The 26,108-nt window shown below is 28.8% G+C and overlaps 1 long non-coding RNA gene across 1 annotated transcript in view; it reads right to left on the bottom strand.

Annotated features, from left to right (window-relative positions):
- LOC143247310 (uncharacterized) overlaps nt 1–24,392 on the bottom strand; it is a 33,390-nt gene extending 8,998 nt beyond the window's left edge. The window contains exons 1-2 of the long non-coding RNA XR_013026501.1: nt 17,359–24,392; nt 10,095–13,277 (exon numbers count right to left, since the gene is read on the bottom strand). This is a non-coding gene — a long non-coding RNA (uncharacterized LOC143247310). The remainder of the gene's footprint in view (nt 1–10,094; nt 13,278–17,358) is intronic.
- Nucleotides 24,393–26,108: the final 1,716 nt, after the last annotated feature.

The raw sequence follows: 26,108 nt of genomic DNA, 5'->3' as shown, positions 1-26,108 counted from the left end.
AATTTGTTGATATACATACTATTTTCATCTGTTACAACTTCAACAGATTAATTTGTTGATATACATACTATTTTCATCTGTTACAACTTCAACAGATTAATTTGTTGATATACATACTATTTTCATCTGTTACAACTTCAACAGATTAATTTGTTGATATACATACTATTTTCATCTGTTACAACTTCAACAGATTAATTTGTTGATATACATACTATTTTCATCTGTTACAACTTCAACAGATTAATTTGTTGATATACATACTATTTTCATCTGTTACAACTTCAACAGATTAATTTGTTGATATACATACTATTTTCATCTGTTACAACTTCAACAGATTAATTTGTTGATATACATACTATTTTCATCTGTTACAACTTCAACAGATTAATTTGTTGATATACATACTATTTTCATCTGTTACAACTTCAACAGATTAATTTGTTGATATACATACTATTTTCATCTGTTACAACTTCAACAGATTAATTTGTTGATATACATACTATTTTCATCTGTTACAACTTCAACAGATTAATTTGTTGATATACATACTATTTTCATCTGTTACAACTTCAACAGATTAATTTGTTGATATACATACTATTTTCATCTGTTACAACTTCAACAGATTAATTTGTTGATATACATATTTTCATCTGTTTTTCAACAGATTAATTTGTTGATATACATACTATTTTCATCTGTTACAACTTCAACAGATTAATTTGTTGATATACATACTATTTTCATCTGTTACAACTTCAACAGATTAATTTGTTGATATACATACTATTTTCATCTGTTACAACAGATTAATTTGTTGATATACAATTTTCATCTGAACTTCAACAGATTAATTTGTTGATATACATACTATTTTCATCTGTTACAACTTCAACAGATTAATTTGTTGATATACATACTATTTTCATCTGTTACAACTTCAACAGATTAATTTGTTGATATACATACTATTTTCATCTGTTACAACTTCAACAGATTAATTTGTTGATATACATACTAACAGATTAATTTGTTGATATACATACTATTTTCATCTGTTACAACTTCAACAGATTAATTTGTTGATATACATACTATTTTCATCTGTTACAACTTCAACAGATTAATTTGTTGATATACATACTATTTTCATCTGTTACAACTTCAACAGATTAATTTGTTGATATACATACTATTTTCATCTGTTACAACTTCAACAGATTAATTTGTTGATATACATACTATTTTCATCTGTTACAACTTCAACAGATTAATTTGTTGATATACATACTATTTTCATCTGTTACAACTTCAACAGATTAATTTGTTGATATACACACTATTTTCATCTGTTACAACTTCAACAGATTAATTTGTTGATATACATACTATTTTCATCTGTTACAACTTCAACAGATTAATTTGTTGATATACATACTATTTTCATCTGTTACAACTTCAACAGATTAATTTGTTGATATACATACTATTTTCATCTGTTACAACTTCAACAGATTAATTTGTTGATATACATACTATTTTCATCTGTTACAACTTCAACAGATTAATTTGTTGATATACATACTATTTTCATCTGTTACAACTTCAGATTAATTTGTTGATATACATACTATTTTCATCTGTTACAACTTCAACAGATTAATTTGTTGATATACATACTATTTTCATCTGTTACAACTTCAATTAATTTGTTGATATACAGATTAATTTGTTGATATACATACTATTTTCATCTGTTACAACTTCAACAGATTAATTTGTTGATATACATACTATTTTCATCTGTTACAACTTCAACAGATTAATTTGTTGATATACATACTATTTTCATCTGTTACAACTTCAACAGATTAATTTGTTGATATACATACTATTTTCATCTGTTACAACTTCAACAGATTAATTTGTTGATATACATACTATTTTCATCTGTTACAACTTCAACAGATTAATTTGTTGATATACATACTATTTTCATCTGTTACAACTTCAACAGATTAATTTGTTGATATACATACTATTTTCATCTGTTACAACTTCAACAGATTAATTTGTTGATATACATACTATTTTCATCTGTTACAACTTCAACAGATTAATTTGTTGATATACATACTATTTTCATCTGTTACAACTTCAACAGATTAATTTGTTGATATACATACTATTTTCATCTGTTACAACTTCAACAGATTAATTTGTTGATATACATACTATTTTCATCTGTTACAACTTCAACAGATTAATTTGTTGATATACATACTATTTTCATCTGTTACAACTTCAACAGATTAATTTCTGTTACTTCAACAGATTAATTTGTTGATTGATATACATACTATTTTCATCTTACCAACCTTCAACAGATTAATTTGTTGATATACATACTATTTTCATCTGTTACAACTTCAACAGATTAATTTGTTGATATACATGTTTTCGGCTCTCTTTCATCTGTTGCAAACTTCAACAGATTAATTTGTTGATATACATACTATTTTCATCTGTTACAACTTCAACAGATTAATTTGTTGATATACATACTATTTTCATCTGTTACAACTTCAACAGATTAATTTGTTGATATACATACTATTTTCATCTGTTACAACTTCAACAGATTAATTTGTTGATATACATACTATTTTCATCTGTTACAACTTCAACAGATTAATTTGTTGATATACAACTATTTTCATCTGTTACAACTTCAACAGATTAATTTGTTGATATACATACTATTTTCATCTGTTACAACTTCAACAGATTAATTTGTTGATATACATACTATTTTCATCTGTTACAACTTCAACAGATTAATTTGTTGATATACACACTATTTTCATCTGTTACAACTTCAACAGATTAATTTGTTGATATACACTATTTTCATCTGTTACAACTTCAACAGATTAATTTGTTGATATACACACTATTTTCATCTGTTACAACTTCAACAGAATTGTTGATATACATACTATTTTCATCTGTTACAACTTCAACAGATTAATTTATTGATATACATACTATTTTCATCTGTTACAACTTCAACAGATTAATTTGTTGATATACATACTATTTTCATCTGTTACAACTTCAACAGATTAATTTGTTGATATATACATACTATTTTCATCTGTTACAACTTCAACAGATTAATTTGTTGATATACATACTATTTTCATCTGTTACAACTAACAGATTAATTTGTTGATATACATACTATTTTCATCTGTTACAACTTCAACAGATTAATTTGTTGATATACATACTATTTTCATCTGTTACAACTTCAACAGTTGAAAAAACATACTATTTTCATCTGTTACAACTTCAACAGATTAATTTGTTGATATACACACTATTTTCATCTGTTACAACTTCAACAGATTAATTTGTTGATATACACACTATTTTCATCTGTTACAACTTCAACAGATTAATTTGTTGATATACATACTATTTTCATCTGTTACAACTTCAACAGATTAATTTGTTGATATACATACTATTTTCATCTGTTACAACTTCAACAGATTAATTTGTTGATATACATACTATTTTCATCTGTTACAACTTCAACAGATTAATTTGTTGATATACATACTATTTTCATCTGTTACAACTTCAACAGATTAATTTGTTGATATACATACTATTTTCATCTGTTACAACTTCAACAGATTAATTTGTTGATATACATACTATTTTCATCTGTTACAACTTCAACAGATTAATTTGTTGATATACATACTATTTTCATCTGTTACAACTTCAACAGATTAATTTGTTGATATACATACTATTTTCATCTGTTACAACTTCAACAGATTAATTTGTTGATATACATACTATTTTCATCTGTTACAACTTCAACAGATTAATTTGTTGATATACATACTATTTTCATCTGTTACAACTTCAACAGATTAATTTGTTGATATACATACTATTTTCATCTGTTACAACTTCAACAGATTAATTTGTTGATATACATACTATTTTCATCTGTTACAACTTCAACAGGTTAATTTGTTGATATACATACTATTTTCATCTGTTACAACTTCAACAGATTAATTTGTTGAAAAACATACTATTTTCATCTGTTACAACTTCAACAGATTAATTTGTTGATATACATACTATTTTCATCTGTTACAACTTCAACAGATTAATTTGTTGATATACATACTATTTTCATCTGTTACAACTTCAACAGATTAATTTGTTGATATACATACTATTTTCATCTGTTACAACTTCAACAGATTAATTTGTTGATATACATACTATTTTCATCTGTTACAACTTCAACAGATTAATTTGTTGATATACATACTATTTTCATCTGTTACAACTTCAACAGATTAATTTGTTGATATACATTTTCATACTATTTTTGTTGATATACATCTGTTACAACTTCAACAGATTAATTTGTTGATATACATACTATTTTCATCTGTTACAACTTCAACAGATTAATTTGTTGATATACATACTATTTTCATCTGTTACAACTTCAACAGATTAATTTGTTGATATACATTTGTTGTTATATTAATTTGTTGATATACATACTATTTTCATCTGTTACAACTTCAACAGATTAATTTGTTGATATACATACTATTTTCATCTGTTACAACTTCAACAGATTAATTTGTTGATATACATACTATTTTCATCTGTTACAACTTCAACAGATTAATTTGTTGATATACATACTATTTTCATCTGTTACAACTTCAACAGATTAATTTGTTGATATACATACTATTTTCATCTGTTACAACTTCAACAGATTAATTTGTTGATATACATACTATTTTCATCTGTTACAACTTCAACAGATTAATTTGTTGATATACATACTATTTTCATCTGTTACAACTTCAACAGATTAATTTGTTGATATACATACTATTTTCATCTGTTACAACTTCAACAGATTAATTTGTTGATATACATACTATTTTCATCTGTTACAACTTCAACAGATTAATTTGTTGATATACATACTATTTTCATCTGTTACAACTTCAACAGATTAATTTGTTGATATACATACTATTTTCATCTGTTACAACTTCAACAGATTAATTTGTTGATATACATACTATTTTCATCTGTTACAACTTCAACAGATTAATTTGTTGATATACATACTATTTTCATCTGTTACAACTTCAACAGATTAATTTGTTGATATACATACTATTTTCATCTGTTACAACTTCAACAGATTAATTTGTTGATATACATACTATTTTCATCTGTTACAACTTCAACAGATTAATTTGTTGATATACATACTATTTTCATCTGTTACAACTTCAACAGATTAATTTGTTGATATACATACTATTTTCATCTGTTACAACTTCAACAGATTAATTTGTTGATATACATACTATTTTCATCTGTTACAACTTCAACAGATTAATTTGTTGATATACATACTATTTTCATCTGTTACAACTTCAACAGATTAATTTGTTGATATACATACTATTTTCATCTGTTACAACTTCAACAGATTAATTTGTTGATATACATACTATTTTCATCTGTTACAACTTCAACAGATTAATTTGTTGATATACATACTATTTTCATCTGTTACAACTTCAACAGATTAATTTGTTGATATACATACTATTTTCATCTGTTACAACTTCAACAGATTAATTTGTTGATATACATACTATTTTCATCTGTTACAACTTCAACAGATTAATTTGTTGATATACATACTATTTTCATCTGTTACAACTTCAACAGATTAATTTGTTGATATACATACTATTTTCATCTGTTACAACTTCAACAGATTAATTTGTTGATATACATACTATTTTCATCTGTTACAACTTCAACTTAATTTGTTGATATACAACCAGATTAATTTGTTGATATACATACTATTTTCATCTGTTACAACTTCAACAGATTAATTTGTTGATATACATACTATTTTCATCTGTTACAACTTCAACAGATTAATTTGTTGATATACATACTATTTTCATCTGTTACAACTTCAACAGATTAATTTGTTGATATACATACTATTTTCATCTGTTACAACTTCAACAGATTAATTTGTTGATATACATACTATTTTCATCTGTTACAACTTCAACAGATTAATTTGTTGATATACATACTATTTTCATCTGTTACAACTTCAACAGATTAATTTGTTGATATACATACTATTTTCATCTGTTACAACTTCAACAGATTAATTTGTTGATATACATACTATTTTCATCTGTTACAACTTCAACAGATTAATTTGTTGATATACATACTATTTTCATCTGTTACAACTTCAACAGATTAATTTGTTGATATACATACTATTTTCATCTGTTACAACTTCAACAGATTAATTTGTTGATATACATACTATTTTCATCTGTTACAACTTCAACAGATTAATTTGTTGATATACATACTATTTTCATCTGTTACAACTTCAACAGATTAATTTGTTGATATACATACTATTTTCATCTGTTACAACTTCAACAGATTAATTTGTTGATATACATACTATTTTCATCTGTTACAACTTCAACAGATTAATTTGTTGATATACACACTATTTTCATCTGTTACAACTTCAACAGATTAATTTGTTGATATACATACTATTTTCATCTGTTACAACTTCAACAGATTAATTTGTTGATATACATACTATTTTCATCTGTTACAACTTCAACAGATTAATTTGTTGATATACACACTATTTTCATCTGTTACAACTTCAACAGATTAATTTGTTGATATACATACTATTTTCATCTGTTACAACTTCAACAGATTAATTTGTTGATATACATACTATTTTCATCTGTTACAACTTCAACAGATTAATTTGTTGATATACATACTATTTTCATCTGTTACAACTTCAACAGATTAATTTGTTGATATACATACTATTTTCATCTGTTACAACTTCAACAGATTAATTTGTTGATATACATACTATTTTCATCTGTTACAACTTCAACAGATTAATTTGTTGATATACATACTATTTTCATCTGTTACAACTTCAACAGATTAATTTGTTGATATACATACTATTTTCATCTGTTACAACTTCAACAGATTAATTTGTTGATATACATACTATTTTCATCTGTTACAACTTCAACAGATTAATTTGTTGATATACATACTATTTTCATCTGTTACAACTTCAACAGATTAATTTGTTGATATACATACTATTTTCATCTGTTACAACTTCAACAGATTAATTTGTTGATATACATACTATTTTCATCTGTTACAACTTCAACAGATTAATTTGTTGATATACATACTATTTTCATCTGTTACAACTTCAACAGATTAATTTGTTGATATACATACTATTTTCATCTGTTACAACTTCAACAGATTAATTTGTTGATATACATACTATTTTCATCTGTTACAACTTCAACAGATTAATTTGTTGATATACATACTATTTTCATCTGTTACAACTTCAACAGATTAATTTGTTGATATACATACTATTTTCATCTGTTACAACTTCAACAGATTAATTTGTTGATATACATACTATTTTCATCTGTTACAACTTCAACAGATTAATTTGTTGATATACATACTATTTTCATCTGTTACAACTTCAACAGATTAATTTGTTGATATACATACTATTTTCATCTGTTACAACTTCAACAGATTAATTTCTTTTTACCAGCATTTTTTTCCAAATGTCAATCAACAACAATAAACCTAACTTTCCTTTAAGCAGACAATTTCAACCAACAAGGAAATAAGTTATAGGAATGTTAAAAAACTTGAAGGAAGATATATATAACCTTATTCAAATTGGAAACCTTCAGAATAAAATTATTTAAGTAATTCCTTATAAGAGTTAATAATGAGTGCAAACTGTAAAGAATCATGTAGTTTCAGATATGTTACAAGTATTGTAGCTGACTGAGAAGCATCATAGTAAGTTGGGTATTGTTAACATCTAGGTTTCCTAAACAAGGCAATTTTTAAACATACAAGTGTCTTGGCAAAATAAGAAATACTCAGTACACAATTTGTATCATAAAGAATATTTTACAGAAATATAAACCACTGTAACTAATATACAAACATTTAAATACATTATAGGCATATGACCCAGATGATAACAAAGGTTTTCTACAAAGAAAAAGACAAGACAGACAATTTAAATAGCTAAACCATCCGTCGCAGTTTGCATATAAAGAAAGTACAAAAAAAATATTGTTAAATCAGTTCTTTAATGATGCTCTTGTCATTAGCCAAACTACAGTTGATAAAATACCATAAGAAAGTTTCATATTAGACGTCTGTCAATGTTTATGCAGGTTTACTAGATGTCTCCAAATAATTATGAAGGTTTACTAGATGTCTACAAATAATTATGTAGGTTCACTAGATGTCTGCAAATAATTATGTAGGTTTACTAGATGTCTGCAAATAATTATGTACATTTACTAGAGGTCTACAAACGATTATGCAAGTTTACTAGATGTCTGCAAATAATTATGCACATTTACTAATCTCTGTCAATAATTATGCAGGTTTACTAGATGTCTGTCAATAATCATGCATGTCTACTAGATGTCTTTCAGTAACTATGCATGTTAACTAGATGTCTGTCCATAATTATGCAGGGTTACTAGACGTCTGTCAATAGTTTGCAAGTCTTCTAGACAATGCCTGTTACATCATGTTAATGAAGTTCATAAAGGTAATCTATGTTTACTTTTTTTACATAAACTGTGAAGCTCCTTTATATTTATGTTTTTTATCTATGAAAGAGATAGTTGAGATCAAACTTTCTCTAATAAGTGGGTCTTCTGTAGACAATGTATCTCACATCTCTTAGTGATTGTTTGTGTCAACCTTTTCAGGATATTCTGACTTTACAGTAGTTTTACAAAATAAAATACACACAACTCATACATTCCAAATGACATACAGCATAACACATAAATGAAACACACTGTAAAACCAAAAACTTTTCAGTAGAATAACAACAATTGTGTATTCTAAGGCACTTACACGAGGTACGTCTTAACTAATATTCTATAGCTTTAAAAAAATAGTTCTCATAATTGTACAAAGATACAATATTGGTCCACTAAACTGTGTAATATTCACAATAATTTATTGCAGCTTAATTTGCATAATAACTATCAATGCTTCCCTTTCTTCAACTTGCACATGCTCGGACATCAAGCACAAGTGATTTTTTATGAATCATTTTACACTAATACAAGCAAAATACTTTTGTTGCTTTCTTGAAAATCATGCAGTTTGCAATGTTATAATTAAATTAATGTGTAAAATTTATTATAGTTATTATACAAAGGGATACAATAACAGAATACTAAATTTCATACAATTCAAAATAATGTAATGCAAGTAATTTTCCATGCATGTTAATGACCATGACAACACAGAACCATACCGATGATGTACTATAACAAAACAGACTTAGAAAATACTGTACAAAAGCTCCAACAAAACAATTATAACTTTTCAGTCTTACAACATGAACATTCATATTTGTATTAAGAAATTTATTTTGATCATTATCACATTATTTTTTGTTTAATTTTTTTAACATGCAAGCTTTTGGCTCAATTACTGGTAAAAAGCTCAGGTAGTTGAGTTGAAAGCTTGTGAATTTGAAAACATTAAACAAAAATAATATGGTATAGTCCACACAAGTTACTTAATACAAAAACAATTTGATGATACTTGTTCTAAAAACCAATCAATTCTACAGAATTATTACAGAAAATTCAAACCAACTTGAAATACCTGTTTTCATTAAAAAGAATAAGTTATGTTTTTTTATTTAAAATTCATATGTATCCTGTTGGGAAATAAGGCAATCGGTTAATCAAACATGTAAAATGTTAACAAGGAAATTTATCTAAAAAGAGCTTTAAGTCCTTGGTGTGCTTCCTTCGTGCATGTCGAACTAAGTCATGCTTTCTAACGTAAGAACTTCTACATAGAATGCATGTGAACCTCACTGTTTCATTCAAGTGACTCTTCTTGTGCCGATGCATGTTCCCTGCCCAAGTAAACTTCTTTCCACACACAGGGCATTGAGTCCTTTTGTAGTTCCATCTCTGAACTACCAAATAAAAGAACAAAACAGATTTTTACATTCTTTTAACTACCATCAGTAGATTTATACAGTACAGTCTTATGGACTTTTTGTTATTGGATGTCAAAAAACTAAAGAACTAGGATCAAGCAAATCATGAACAACTACCAGTTCTAGCATCAATTGCAGGAAATACTTTTATAATATGAAATTTCAGATTATATATACTTAAAAAATCAGAAACATCATTCAAAAGTTTAACACGAGCATTATCATTAAATCCCAGCTGTCCGTACATTCACCACATCACACACGGATCCACAACCTTCTTCAAAACAACTGTTTTACCTGTAAAGTAGCCACTCTAATTTCCCCAATTAAAGTGCCACTGTCTATGTACAGTTCCATATTGAAATACATAAACAAAACTAAAAGAGAACTTTGGTAATTTAAAACAGGAGAAACCCAACAGTCCAAGTACTTATGAAGGTAAACCTTTCTTCTTCAGGGTTGAATTAGAAACAAATGTTTTCATTTTCCTGTATAGTTACTTTAAATACTGATTTTTAAGTTCACTGCACTGTTCACTTGAAGTACTTATGATAATATCTGTATACCATTACATTCTCTATATTTCACTGACAAGTCTACATTTAAGTTTAGTTTTACAGAATTTCCATATTAAAATTCAATATAGCAGAAGAGACTTCTACAAACAGCTGTCTTACCTTGCATAACTGTTTTTAATGGTAACTGGGAAATAAACATAAACACTTCAAAACAAGGATTGTCATAACACATACACGCTGATAACCCTAACATAAAACTATCGTCTGCTTCATTCTCATTTTATAAATCCCACTGACAGACTATGATATTTTAATTCTACTGTAATAAACCAAGGCTTCATCAGAAGTAATGGTGTTTCAATTCTGTAGCAGTTTGGTGTCCAATGAAATTCTACTTAATAGAATGTTATACTAAAAAAACAAATATGCACAAGATCAGTTTTTCTTTTTTCTTTTGTTACAGAAAATTTTGCTGGATTTTACTGATATATGAGAGGGATTGTCAGTCAAAAGCACCACCACAAATAGTTGACTAATTAGGAGTATTTCTTCATCACTCTTACAAAGTACCCACAGCTCAAAGTGCAAGTTTGCAACAATATGACACCTGATGACACAACACAGAACTTTAGATTCCCAGCCCAGCAAGTTAAGGCCCTCACCAAACCCACATTAAAAGACATAAATACATATAAACAATAGCAAAAACAATAAGTATTTCAGTCATAATATTTTATTAATAATTACTCCAAAACCTCACATACAGCATGTGAGAGAAAGAAATGCACTTTGTGAAGTGTGTTTACCAAGCATTAATAACCATGTGTTGTTTTTTAAGAAATATTATTTTATCAAATTTTCCTAAACTTTTCAGGCACTTTGTGCTACATTAAGAGTGTAAAGTGTTTTGTTTGTTTTGAATTTTGCACAAAGCTACATGAGAGCTATCTGCACTAGCCATCCCTAATTTAGCAGTGTAAGACTAGAGGGAAGGCAGCTAGTCATCACCACCCACCACCAACTCTTGGGCTACTCTTTTACTAACAAATAGTGGGATTGACCATCATGTTATAACACCCCCATGGCTGAAAGGGCAAGCATGTTTGGTGTGACGGGGATTTGAACCCACAACCCTCAAATTACGAGTCAAGTGCCTTATCCACCTGACCATGCCACGCTGAGTGTAAAGTGAAAACATTTTTTGGTACAATGCAAGATAAAATTTATTAAATATTTCAGTTGCCTGAGTCACCAGAGAAATGCAACTTTTTGTTGTTGTTGTTATTTTTTACTCGCAATTAATAACATGTCTAGTTTTTGTTTTACAACAGAACAACTCTCTAATTGTACAATGTCTTCACAAGCAAGAATCAATCTTTTATGTTAACATTTTATCACATTCATTATTTCAAATATCAAGGGCTCTATTGAAAAATCAGTTTCTGCATCTGCATATTTGAGACCTCAATATGTGCATTTGTATATTTATTAACGTGTACAGTGTTGCTAACGAAAACACAATAATGTTTCACTAACTTTAATGGTACATGATTTCTATATGTCATAAATAATGTGACGTGTAAGTATTTTTCCACTGAATGATCTGTTCCTGGATCAACCAATCACATAATAACAGAACTAATCTTAGTAACGACAAACACATTTCTAACTTTTATTAGTATCAAATCAATAACAAAAGTACAAATCTTCATATTATTGACTAACTTGTCTCTCTCTCAGTAAGTATGCTGATTCTGTAAATTTTAAAAAACCAATCTTGAATTCTTTTCAACATTATAAAATGTTTTTAACAAAACTGTTTATCTCATAACGTAATTCTACCAAAAATATATATATGTATACTCCAAACTGATTATATACCCATATTACAACATAAAACAGAGGAAAATTATACCACACAAACTACACAATACACTTAACATGAGATACAATACCTGGAACAACATACAAACTACCCCACAGAAAACCATAACTCACTTCAGGGAACTACGTCTTAGTTCTCGTACATCTTCTGTTAAACATCAGGAACATACAAGTTTCTTTAAAAGTTGAAGTATCATCGAATATATAATGTTTTAGTTAACAATTCACACACAGTTTAAACAATATTAACATCTACTTATACCATGCATTACAATCTAAGTTTGTGTTCACAGAAAATTCTCCATGAAATAAAACATCAAATAACGGATCCTTTCATCTAAGTTCTTAAAAAAACAAATGTTATTATTTAATCCTTACAATTAATTAACTCTTTAAAATAATTCTTTATGTTTGAGCAAAGTTCGAAAACTTTTTTCCTAACTCCCTTTTCACCAAACAGCTGTGAAGGTCCAAGTATTCCTGTCGACAGTATGTCTTTTCACATAGTGAACACTTAAATCTCTCTGAAGGTTGGCTCAGCGGTCGCTCGTGGCAGTGATACAACTGATGACGATTTGCATTTCTTTTAGTCTTGAATACTTTCGCACACCAACGACACTGACTCTTCAACATAACCTGAAAACATTTTAGACCTAGAAGACCAAAACAGTCAAAGTTATAACTTGTCAGTTTAAACAACTAAGAAATAAATTATAATACATAACCAAGAAAATCCATTTATACACTCAAAAACTGCTTAAAAAAATCTTATTAAATCCCAAAGACTTTTCCTACACATCTTACAGTGTTCATAAATCACAACAAATAATTACAGCACTATTTATCAATACACATGCAGGTATTTATAGTTTGAGATGTAGATGTTCACACACACTTACTTAGAAACAAAAACTTCAATCTTATTACTGATACACACAGTACTACAATTAAAAATAATCTGGTAACTGAACCAACGTTATACATACTTCAGTTATATAAATATACAACAAAGCACTGCCATCATATAGCATAATTTCCTTTCTCAGTATTGAATTGTACTTTTATTATAAGATATAAATTATACAAACTGCACAGTTACAAATACTGACACAAATGTAAAACTAAGTGGAACATTTGATTTTCTTCCACGGTATTCTAATATACACTAAGCTGACAAATAATGACCATTATGGAAAATTATGGATTTTTTATGTGAAACAAACAACTCAACAACAAAGAAAAATGCCAACACAGTATGTGCAAAAAACAGTTTATTGAACAATTACAGGAGCAAGAATTCATGTTAACATTTTCCCTTTACATAAGGGAAGCTTACACAAAACATTCTAGTTTCTCCAAGAACTAATTCAAGAGAAGTTTTCTCCTGAACTTGTATTTTAGTTGTTCACCTTCAAGTAGTAGTTTCTCGTCAGTCCAGATTAACACCTATAAACAAGTTACACCACAGTATAATCATCCTACCCAAAGCCCTTGGTGTTCATCATTTTATTACCAAAAAAATTATTGGAACTGGAACTCTTTCTAACCAATTTAGATTCTGTGGTTGTTTTTGTTTCATTTAATAAATATTTCTCCAGCAACATAATTAGATCAATGACACCTAATTTCAGCATATATGTAGTCCTTAAATGTATCTAAAAAAAATAACTCAGCTGCTATGTTTCATTGTAACAAGTAAAAGCAGTTGCATTATGTAGGTCTGCCTACTGGTTCAACATCTGAACATCCAAATAGAAATGGCACTACATACATACTATACAAACATCCAAATAGAAATGGCACTACATACATACTATACTTTCAACACTCTTGGTAAAACTTCTACTTATACACATTAAATGTTTTCATACACTGATCTATTTATTCACAGTTTAAAATATGACACACAAAATCCAATCTAGATGAAAACTAACAACCAAATGTTCAAAAACATTACAATATGACATATCTACAAATTAAAGAAATCCTACAATAACTTGACCCAATAATTTCAGTAGATCCAAAAGTAGACAATTACATTTCCAACAGATACATCTAAACCCAACTGGTTCAATCCAATTATGTCTACATGAACATTCAACATGTTAACTTTGATGTTAGAGAAGTTACAAAAACATTTTGCATAGAATATACAGTGTTTGATCTAAAACATGTCAAAAACTGTTAACTCTATTTTGTGATTATAGCAAGGCAAAACTACTAACAAAAAGGAAAAAAACCTTATCACTCAAGCCAAGTTATTGTCTGTTACTCTTATAATGCACTTACAGCTTAAAGTACGCATGATACTTTATTGTATTACATGAATTAAAACTGACTTGCCAGCTCTAAAATCCAAAGCTTTACCACAAGACCAACCTCCATCTAAAACTGTTGATGTGATAGAACCATATCATCAATTACTTTTAGGTGTTACATACTAATTCCCATTCTACATCTGAAATATTAGGCCTAAACAATTAGAATTTGCTTGCCAACTCATTTTAAAAGTGCAAAACAAGCCAAAGTATCACTTTAAAACAGAATGATCGATTTATACTGCATTTATGGGTGGAAACCAAAAGGCAAATTATTTGCAAAACTGTAAAAATCCAAAACATTTACACTGTAAACTAATCACTGTTAGTAGGATACTATTTATCTTTTACTTTTTTCAGTATAATACAGAAATGATAATACAGATCTTTACCTTTCGTACTTTCAAACACAGTCCTATAAATTACATTATTAGTTCAAACTAATGACAATATTAGAATTAAACCTTGACAAGACCTCACATCACTATATATTAACTTATTAGATCAAGCAGCAGTGAGAAAATTAGAATTAAAGTTTAAGAAGACCTACTTAGACCCTGTATTTGTTCACATCTGAAAATACAAGTTTCATATCAGGAGAGACCTGAAACTATCTATGCTGATAAAAAATTAAAATTACATGTTTTTAATTAGATGAGAATTTGTTTTTATTAATATATATAGACTGTAATTATTTGAGCTGACTAACAACTAAACTTACCTTCACTGTATTAAAATAAATCAATTAAAAATACAACTTTAAATAGTTGTAGGCTCATTCTACTAATTTAAAATATGGATACAAGATGTCACAACAAGTTCTCCACATACTATTACATTTGTGCTAGAAGACATTTTTTTTGCAAATCACTTTTGTAAATCTTCTATACAGATTTGCTTCTTAAGAGACTCCCACCTAACTTATGAAAAGTACAAAGTTTTACAAACAGCTATATGGAGGATGACAGGTTTATTTCCATACAGTATTTGGATACAAATATTTCTAGTATTCTAAAGACAATACATGGAGGAAGAAAGAACACAACTATCAAATAATGATGGCTGCCATTTAAGGGTTAAATATAGAAATGGCAGGCTAGGCTCCAATTAAGACTGTTTTAATTTTCTAGCAGGGAAGCTAACTTATAAGTTATTATAATTTCTTATAAAATGTAAAAAATTATTTAACTTTTTCTCAAGGGTAGAGCTCACAGAATTATTTCTTTTTAAAAATGTCTTTAAAACAACAACAGATAAACTGGTTGACAGTAACAGAAGTTATGAAGATGCCTAATATAATTGAACTTCAATAACAAGTAAATAATTTCTAGCCACACCATCAAATGCACAGTGAAAACAGACTCCACCATTTTATCACATTCAAGAGGCAATAATTAACAACATGAAAAGAAAGAGGGCAAATAATCATTCTGTCCACTGAAAATAAGCTACATCCAATTTTCATGTCTACTGAAAAACAACCAACTTTTCAATAAATTTAGTCTTTCATTTTACTTCTCCAACAGTTGTTATAATGAAAATACATTTCAAGTTTAAAAAATTACGATCTCAAATGTCAAGCTGCCATGCTGACCAAAAATAGTTTGATTTAAGCATTCAACAAGATGCTAAATAGCAGCAAATAAACTTAAGTTTCATTAAGAAAGCTGCCATAACTATGAACCCTAACGAATTCTGGATGATTTAGATTTCCAAGTAATATATCTATGTTCACAACCTCTAAACAACACCAGTCTCATTAAAAATGTATTCTTAAGACAGCTGGTATGGGTATTAAAACTTTAATTAAAATAAAGTACAGAACAACATTTTGACCTTCTTAGGTGATCTTCAGGATAACAAAGAGTATGAAACTGAAGGTTACTGGGCACTCTTGTCCCTAAAACATGTGTCCAACAACGGTCAGTTACAAACTCTCTTTGTAAACCTGGATGTGATATAAGAAGGTTGAAACATTGTTCTGTACTTTATTTTACTTAAAGTTTTAATATCCATACCAGCTGTCTTAAGAATATATTTTTACTTCAAGTGGGCTCTTGCCATCACAAACCAATCTGATTGCCTTGCATAATTAGCAAAAATAATAGGATTGTAACAATACCAAAATAAAAATACATTTTAACAATACTGAAACATTCTTTACTACAGTTACAACTTTACCAAGCAACTAACATTTATATTCTACTATTGTTACTGTAAATTATTTTAGAATCAAAACCATTTCCTTAAAAGAAAAAGTATAAAAATCTGCTCATTCTTTCTGTCCAGAAATATTGGATCTTCCATAAAACATAAAGAGTGTGTTTTCTTATAGCAAAGCCACATCGAGCTATCTGCTGAGTCCACTGAGGGGAATCAAACCCCTGATTTTAGCATTGTAAATCGATTGACTTACCACCATATTGTGAGGGGCAACTGCAAAGAGAGTAACTCTAAATAGTACATGTGCATCTTTGTTCTTCCTTGTTGTTTCTAATCCACATGTAGCAGTCCTTCCATTATAGCACGATATTTATCAATGTTCAAGCTACACTTAGTTCTTTCTTCTACGCCCATGTTTACATACAGAAACAAAAATTTACAGAACAAGCTGTAATAGAACTACTGTAACTTAGATAAATGGGCAACAAACAATACAAAAAAGGATTCAAATACAAAAAGAAAAACATACATATTAACACTAAGATGAAAAACTAAAATATTTTAAATCAAAAGAAGCATCTAATTTGAGATAACTAAAATTTAATGATATACTGTTAGACATAACCAATGTACTTCAGTTTTAAATTAGCCACTGACTTTGTTTCCTACAGTTCTTTTCTAAGTGCTCAATTGTTTGAGAATACCACATGGAATAAAGTAACCCTACAAACTTCATTAAAAAAGCAAACCAATCACTTTTCCAATCTTTTCTGGTACCTCATAATGTCTTTTCACTTGTAATTATACTGTCAACACCAATAACTATATCTGTCTTAAAAGTCAATTTAAGCCAGTGATACCTTTAGTACCATTTAATCATGTTTTACTTTCACAAATATTCCTCAACATTATTTCACACTAAATGCAATTTACTCCATGAATCATAACACTGACATAATTTTTCACCTTGCATAATTCTTTCACAATCATTATGCACAGATAAAGTTACACATATTAACACTATAAATAAGAAACAACAACATTAAAACAAAAACCTAGCAGTCTAACAGATGTAACAATGAAATTGTCTGGAAGTTGGATTTGTGCTTCTGATGAAAAGTTCATTAATTTTTGGATATCAATTCACTACTACAGGAATATATTTTGTTTTGCACTATCCATAACAGACTGAAAATTAAATAAAAACACATTCACAAAGGCAGTTATAGAAAATCAAAAAGATGGAACTATTGTTATTGCTTTCCTAATGCCACATACACATTTACTGAAAAACAAAAATCATTTTGGGATAAATAGTTTTGTTTTATGAACAAATTAATGTATAATTAAAATAAGAAACGGAATTTATAGTTCACTTTACATTCTGACTATTAAACAATGTATGAACTAAAATTGTTCCTATGCAAAATACATTAACCCTTTTGCTATGGGTCAAAGGCCATGTCATAGCATTTGTTGACTTACATTCAAAATTTTGTTAAACTACTATTTTATAAATTTATGTCAACATGTTTATAGTTAAATTGTGGATTATAATTCAAACTTTAATATACAATTGATTTTCTTAATTTAAAGTAAATATTACAAGAACACAACTAAATATAGATTTTTGTGAGTTATGTGGTATGTTGAATGTAGCACTGTTTAAAATTAGATACCATGTCAAAAATTTTGAACAAATTAGGAATTGAAACTACTAATATTGACAAGCTAGGATATAAAACAGCTTTTTATTTTGCCGAGATACAGCTATTGTACTGAATCAAGAATGTGGCCCAGTTCAACTTTTTCCATATTTTGAAATGGTCCTTACATACTTACTACAGTATATGACATTTAAATAACCAATCAAAAGCTTAGAATGTCTCCAGAGTGGTTTTCTCAGCCATTTTAATCTGTGAAAAGGCTACCACATTCTTTCAATCCAAGATTTCAATGATGTAGTGTGTCTTTAGTCTGTTTGAAATTTCATAGTTTCTAAATATAAATACATCTGAGTTATCAGTATAAATATTTATGATTTTTTGGTTATTCAACTGTATATATAAAATCTAAAAAAATATTTTTTATATCCTCCATGTGCAAAACTTTAAAAGATTCAGCAACCTATGTCCAGAGCAACAGAGTTCAAGGTCATGGCAAGAACAGATAATTGTTTGCTTTACTTCTTGATTTACTGTTCTATATTTTAAGAAAAACAAGTTTAATAATTTATTTCTAAATAGTAATAATCTATATATATATAAAATGTATGTATATGTAACTGTATATTACAAACTACTAGTCCATTAAAACACAGCCAAGACAGGGAAGACTAAAGGTCAGTTTTATATTACTGGATACATAACATGAGTGCATATGCACTGTTTCAATGCAAGTTATGTAATGTTAGCTAGTCATGACTGGAAGATAAATAAAATATATATAGCATTATGAGATTCACACTACTTGGACTAAACATTAGTATTTTTATGTTATAATATATAGTCATTCTAGTATGAAAAAAGCATAATTCATATGTATTTCCTGATTTATGATGGTTGCAAGGTTGGTCAAGTGGCACACCTCACATAGTTATAGGAAATAACAAAATATAAAGTCTTACCGAAAACAAACATTTGAAATGTATTTAGAAGGTTTCACAAATTACACAAATAATACTTGAGATTTTTGGAATGAAGAACAGTTGTTTTATTTTATCATAACATGAAATCACTTTGCACTCAAGACTTTTCATAAATCTTTAGTAAAAGTATATTATTAAAAAATCTGATTTTTTTATATCTCAGGATGGCCGGTATGGATATGAATATTTTTACTAATAAAGCAGAGAACATTTTGAACTTCTTAGCTCATCTTCAGATTAAAAAAAAGTTTGTCTCTCTCTCTTTGTTAACCTGAATATGACATAAGGTCAAAACGTCTCTCATTGCTTTATTAGTAAAAGTATTAATACCCATGTCAGCCATCCTGATATATATATTTTTACTTCAAGTAGGTTTCTAGTCATCTCAAATCTAACTTTTTGTATACAAAATACTTGTAATCCTTACTAAAAGTTTAGCAAATTTTGTGTAGATGCACATGCTGTTTCAGAAGTTATAGTGCAAAAACTAAACATGTGGAAATGTGTAGATGAACTTGTGTATGTTATACTAGGTGCATAGCAAAAGGGTTAATACATTTAATTTAAATTAGGAAAAAAAATTCAACTTGTATAAATCAATTATTAGAGCCACCATTAGATCACATGATATCAGAGTACTTTAGGGACAATAACAGATCTTTCTTAACACACTCAGTACAGATTTCCTATAGAACACTTGAACCAAAACATCTGAGCTGTACTTTGTCTAGTGAATAAAAGAAACAAAAAATACTGGTCTATCAGATCTCTGAGAATGAGAAGTATTAGTACACTAACATGTATACACACTTGTACATATTACTACTTGCCACTAGCAAATAGCTTCTTTCCATAACCCGTTAAAACAGGTTTCATACAAGTTATCACACTCTTTAATGCCTGCAAAATTCTTAAACCTGTTATAAATATTTAGACTATGTGATTACAACTTATTTATTATCTTTAGACCTACACCAACGGTAAAGCACTGAGATTCTAGACTTATCACTATTAAGATGTGTTATTTTTACATTTTGTTAAAAAGGCTAGGAAAAAAAAAAAGACCCCATAAAATGACAATTTTTTTTATATTTTAACCAACATTTCACCTTTGTCACATCAACAGAGTTAGTAACACACAACTGTTTGATATCAGAGTACTTGTTAAATTATAAATATTACTATTTGTAATGTCCTAATGTCTGCTAGTTTTCAAACCTCTAGTTAGAAGCAAATAGGACAGAAGTATTTCATATATACACTCATACAAAACGAAAAATATAATATACTTTCATAAATGGAATTTGGAAAATATACAGATGTACCAAAATGGTCACACTTCTATTATCTAATTCTTATTAAATCAATGTGAATTTATTTCATTTCTTGATAATGTACACCCTTATTTACTGAAGAACCTGTTGTTTTGTTTTCAGTTTTTCTCCAACGTTTGAGAGTACTACACGCACGTGCAAAGTACCTGAAAATAAGTTGTGGCTAAAGTTACTTATTAGTGAAGATAAGATTTGATTCTACCAATTCTATACCTGTTACTACAACTTATTACTGAAGATAAGATTTGATTCTACCAATTCTATACCTGTTACTACAACTTATTACTGAAGATAAGATTTGATTCTACCAATTCTATACCTGTTACTACAACTTATTACTGAAGATAAGATTTGATTCTACCAATTCTATACCTGTTACTACAACTTATTACTGAAGATAAGATTTGATTCTACCAATTCTATACCTGTTACTACAACTTATTACTGAAGATAAGATTTGATTCTACCAATTCTATACCTGTTACTACAACTTATTACTGAAGATAAGATTTGATTCTACCAATTCTATACCTGTTACTACAACTTATTACCTGTAAGGTCCTAGAGAAAATTTTAAAATATTATCAGTTATCCTGAAACAAACATATCCTTTCATCTAGACAAGCTGGCTTCAAACTGGGACATTCATGTTGACTGTAGCTGTTACTCAAAAGTTAACCAACTACATGGATAACATGGTTTTTCTTTCACATTTTTTTCACAGAAAAATAACTGTGACTAATATGACACAGAACATCCAAGTACCAAAAATGTAGTGAGTCTATAAACAGTCTTCACTAATCAATATATATACCCATGAGTATCATTTACATCAATTATGATTACATAAAATTACTATTAAGTCAGTTAATGACTTTAAATTAATCAACTAATACAAATTAAAACTTCTAATTACTCCAACTATTTGAGTAATTTATATTGCAGCTTCAATTTATCAAAATTATTTTTTATGAATTCACATCGATTCAGCTCTGAACCAGCATGGCCCATGATCAGAGTTGGTTTACATTTCACACAGATAACTGATTACATCAATTAAACTGTTGAGCTTTAACCAGGACCTTATCCTTCTCTGCTTGTCCATGATTATTGTTCTTCATACCATGAATATGTGTGAAGTATCTACAAGTTCAACTGCAAAGATATAGCTCTGAATACTCTGTTCAGTCCCATGCATTTAATGCCTTTTATATAGTTGTATCTGTATAAAACAGCATATTCGGTTCACAGAATTAAACATATATCTTATGTTAACCTGTTCCTAATACCAGTCTCACCAGCCGTAACATTACGTGGTACCCACCAAATTTTAAAATAGAGATGAAACTGGTGACTCTTCTTTACAAATTAAATTATAAACAATCACTGGATATATTACATTTAACTTTTATATCCCAAAGAAGACACATGGGTTGTCTCAAAGCTTGCTCTAAAACTAGAGAATATTTTCAATCAAATCAGAGTAGATTGTATATTTTTATATTAGTAATAAAGATTTTAATGCTTGCACTTTAAGACTGAGCAATCATTCACACAATTTAGAATTAGAATTGGCTCATTTTGTGAAGAATAAAATTCTAACAGATTTACTTTAATGTTACATATGCATTTTTCTATAACAATGATATGATTAATACCCTTTTTTATGGTGCAGTTTCAGGACATTTGTGCACAATTAAACGAAAATATTGAAAATATCTTCCAATGTTAAGAAGTGTAATGTCTGGAGGGAAATAAATGTTCAAATATCAGATGAAACAGGTTAAGGCAGTAAGCATGAATAATGGTGTGCTTAAGCCTTAAGTGTCATAAATTTAAACATTTCCTAGAAAGATAAATAAATGTAAATAGCAACATTTAGTTTGTTCTTGATACTCTGGTTAATTTTTGCAAGATGGATGGTAAACTCAATGAGCTGAAATGCCCTCTGCTTGTGAGGCATAATATTATTATTAATGCATCAAGTCAATAATGCACTTACTTTCCAAAGAAAAAGATATATATAATGATTCATACTACACAGTAGTTTCACTTTCAAATACAATTTTATGTCAGACTTTAAATACGTAAGTTACAAAATTATGAAATTTGCTTGTCCATAGCCCAAGCGTTAGAATTTACACATCCATACATATTGATAGATTATGCAGTTAGGGTTAAAAACCATATTTCAGCTCATGAAACTAAATGGCCTAGTTAAACTTAAACGCTCATACTTATAATTCACACAAGGAACTAACTTCACTTTCAAAGTGACTTCATGTCTCAGAACTATTAGTATTGCTATTATTCTAAAAATCATACCAATAACGATTAGGCTTAGTCTGGATTAATCTAACATAATGTTAATAAAAACTGGAGGTACTATACTATTAGTATTGCTGGGATGTACTTTCTATAGTTAAACATAATAAATGCAATAAATTTAATTACTAATCATGCTCAATGTTTACTCTTAATCTTAGCTTAATAATATTAATAAGCCTAACTTGTCGTAATATATATACTGCAAAAATCCGCTACACCATACAAGTCACCCAGATAAACTTAGATAGTAAAGAGTATGTCCGGTTTCCTTTATAAATACAATTTACAGTCATTCTAATACAGACAAAGCTAAACGCAGGTATATCTCCATACAACAATAAAATCGTGGGCGAAAAACTGGATTATAAAAGGTGAAGGATGCGATTAGACAAATCACTAGAGATAAAATAGTTTGATAGATAACGTTTGGAACAACCGCCTTTGAAACCAAAAAAAAAAAAATAACCTTTTTCTTTCAGAACATCGTAAAGTTTTAAGCGTGAGAGGTGACACCAAGAACGACATTCTACTTATAATAACACTGCACAACAAAGTTTTTACTTCTTGAACACTGTTGGATGTTCTTTATACATTTTTTTGGCTGCTGATCAGGAAAATCACATCCAAATTTGCCCATCACGTACCGTTTCATTGAAATCTTCAGTTTTGCTACAATGGAAAAACGATATCAGGGCAACTGGAATCCGTCAGTGCTTGCTGACAAGTTACTCGAGGGCTATCTACGCTAGCCGTCCCTAATTTAGCAGTGTAAGACTAGAGGGAAGGCAGCTAGTCATCATCACCCACCGCCATCTCTTGGGCTACTCTTTTACCAACGAATAGTGGGATTGACCGAACATTATAATGCCCCCACGGCTAAAAGGGGCGAGCATGTTTGGCGCGACAGGGATGCGAACTCGAGACCCTCGGATTACGAGTCGCACGCCTTAACCCATCTGGCCATGCCGGGCCGACTACTGTTGGACACTGCAACGTGAAGCACCGGACATTGAATATAAACGAAAATCAGGAGCAAAACACTTTTAATTATGTTGAACTTAATAGAGTATTAGAAACATAAACGCAATAAATACGTTATTGCCGGTAAACAGTTAACTGTATATTTCTCAGAGTTCCTCCGCGATGTAGCAAAACCTAAACTATATTGTGCACACCCACCAGGTACCTGTCACAATCAGCGAAAACTTTTCAGGAAGCAAAACTTTTCAAAAAACTTGTTGTCCAGTGTAGTCGTATGAACTGCAACAATGCTGAAAATAAATATGATACAGATTGTTTATATATATTATGACATATAAATACGAACAAATTGTTATAATTACTACTAATAACTACTGAAATAACTAAATTGCTAAAGTTTGAGCAAGTCACAGCAGACAAATGAAAAGAGTATCACCTTCCTTTCTAAGCGTTCTCTTTGATTGGTACTGGGAGACGTACATTTCAAACCTGTGAAAGAAAAATGTATCTCAGAACGGCTGGTATGAGTATTAACACTTTTACTGATAAGGAAAGAACAACGTTTCGACCTTCCTAGGTCATCTTCAGGTTAAGAAAGAAAAGTACTCAGTATGTGTGTGTCCCCCTACATTCATTTAAATTTCATTCCGTCGGTTTTCAGTGATATAATGTATCCTTCTTATGGCCTCTTTGGTATTGTCCATTTTCGAGAAGATCACAACACTTCCTTCCAATTTCTGCGGAAAAGGATTGTGCTTGATGGCATAGAAGTTAAATTACTTTCACTAAATGGGATATAGGTTATTTTTGTCATTATTTGTTTGTAAAAATGGTAGTTAACAATGAGAGGGCTGTTGAATATGATTGAGAAATTTCTCATAATAACGTCTGTCACTAATTCGTGGGGTAATAAAGTTAGAAAAAGAAAATTCAATTGTTTTTATGGTTTTAATTCTTGTTGGTTTCGTGCATTTTAGCTCCAATGGAAAATAAAAGTTCGGGACTGCCTCTGTTTGTGAAGAATTTCGTCATATATTGATCAACTTTTCGATGAGAAATTGTTGACTTAGTCATTGCACAACAAAGTCATGTTACTTGTGAATACGGGACAAAGTTTTATCTATAATATATATTTATATATATAGCTTTAAATCAGTATATTTCTATTGTATAATACTTGTGCTCAGTGTATTATACTCAAATGATAACTGAACGTTTGAAAATGATAAGAGGAATCAGAAATATAATAGATGTCAACTGTAAAGAGGAGGTCAATATATGAGTTTACCTTCGGATATGGATGATATACCTACGATATCATCAATATCCCCGTAATATGATGTTGGCATCTTTCCATTGTATTAAAAGAACATACGTTCCCCTCCCTATCCAACACATAAGTTAGTGAATACCGGGTTAGTTTCAATCCTTTAGTTTTTAGTGATTGTCATTAATCTCAAGAGGATTTAATAATTACCATAATTTAATTAAACGGTTAGGTATGTCTTGTGAAATATTTTAAAATATGATGCTGGTTCACATAGTCTTCCAAAGATTTAAATCCCTTATCATAAAGAATGGATGTACATAAAGATTTGATATGCTTTGTAAAAATAAAATATTTTGTATATGCAAGATGTAACAATTAAATAATGTAAATGTATATATTATTAGCATTTTTAGCATAAGTAGAAAAGTGTCAACAAGGGAGGA

The sequence above is a fragment of the Tachypleus tridentatus genome, chromosome 3, assembly GCF_004210375.1.
Source record: "Tachypleus tridentatus isolate NWPU-2018 chromosome 3, ASM421037v1, whole genome shotgun sequence".
Classification (NCBI taxonomy): domain Eukaryota; kingdom Metazoa; phylum Arthropoda; class Merostomata; order Xiphosura; family Limulidae; genus Tachypleus; species Tachypleus tridentatus.
The sequence above is the reverse complement of the archived record's forward strand: the minus strand, read 5'-3'. Positions and strand labels throughout refer to the sequence as shown.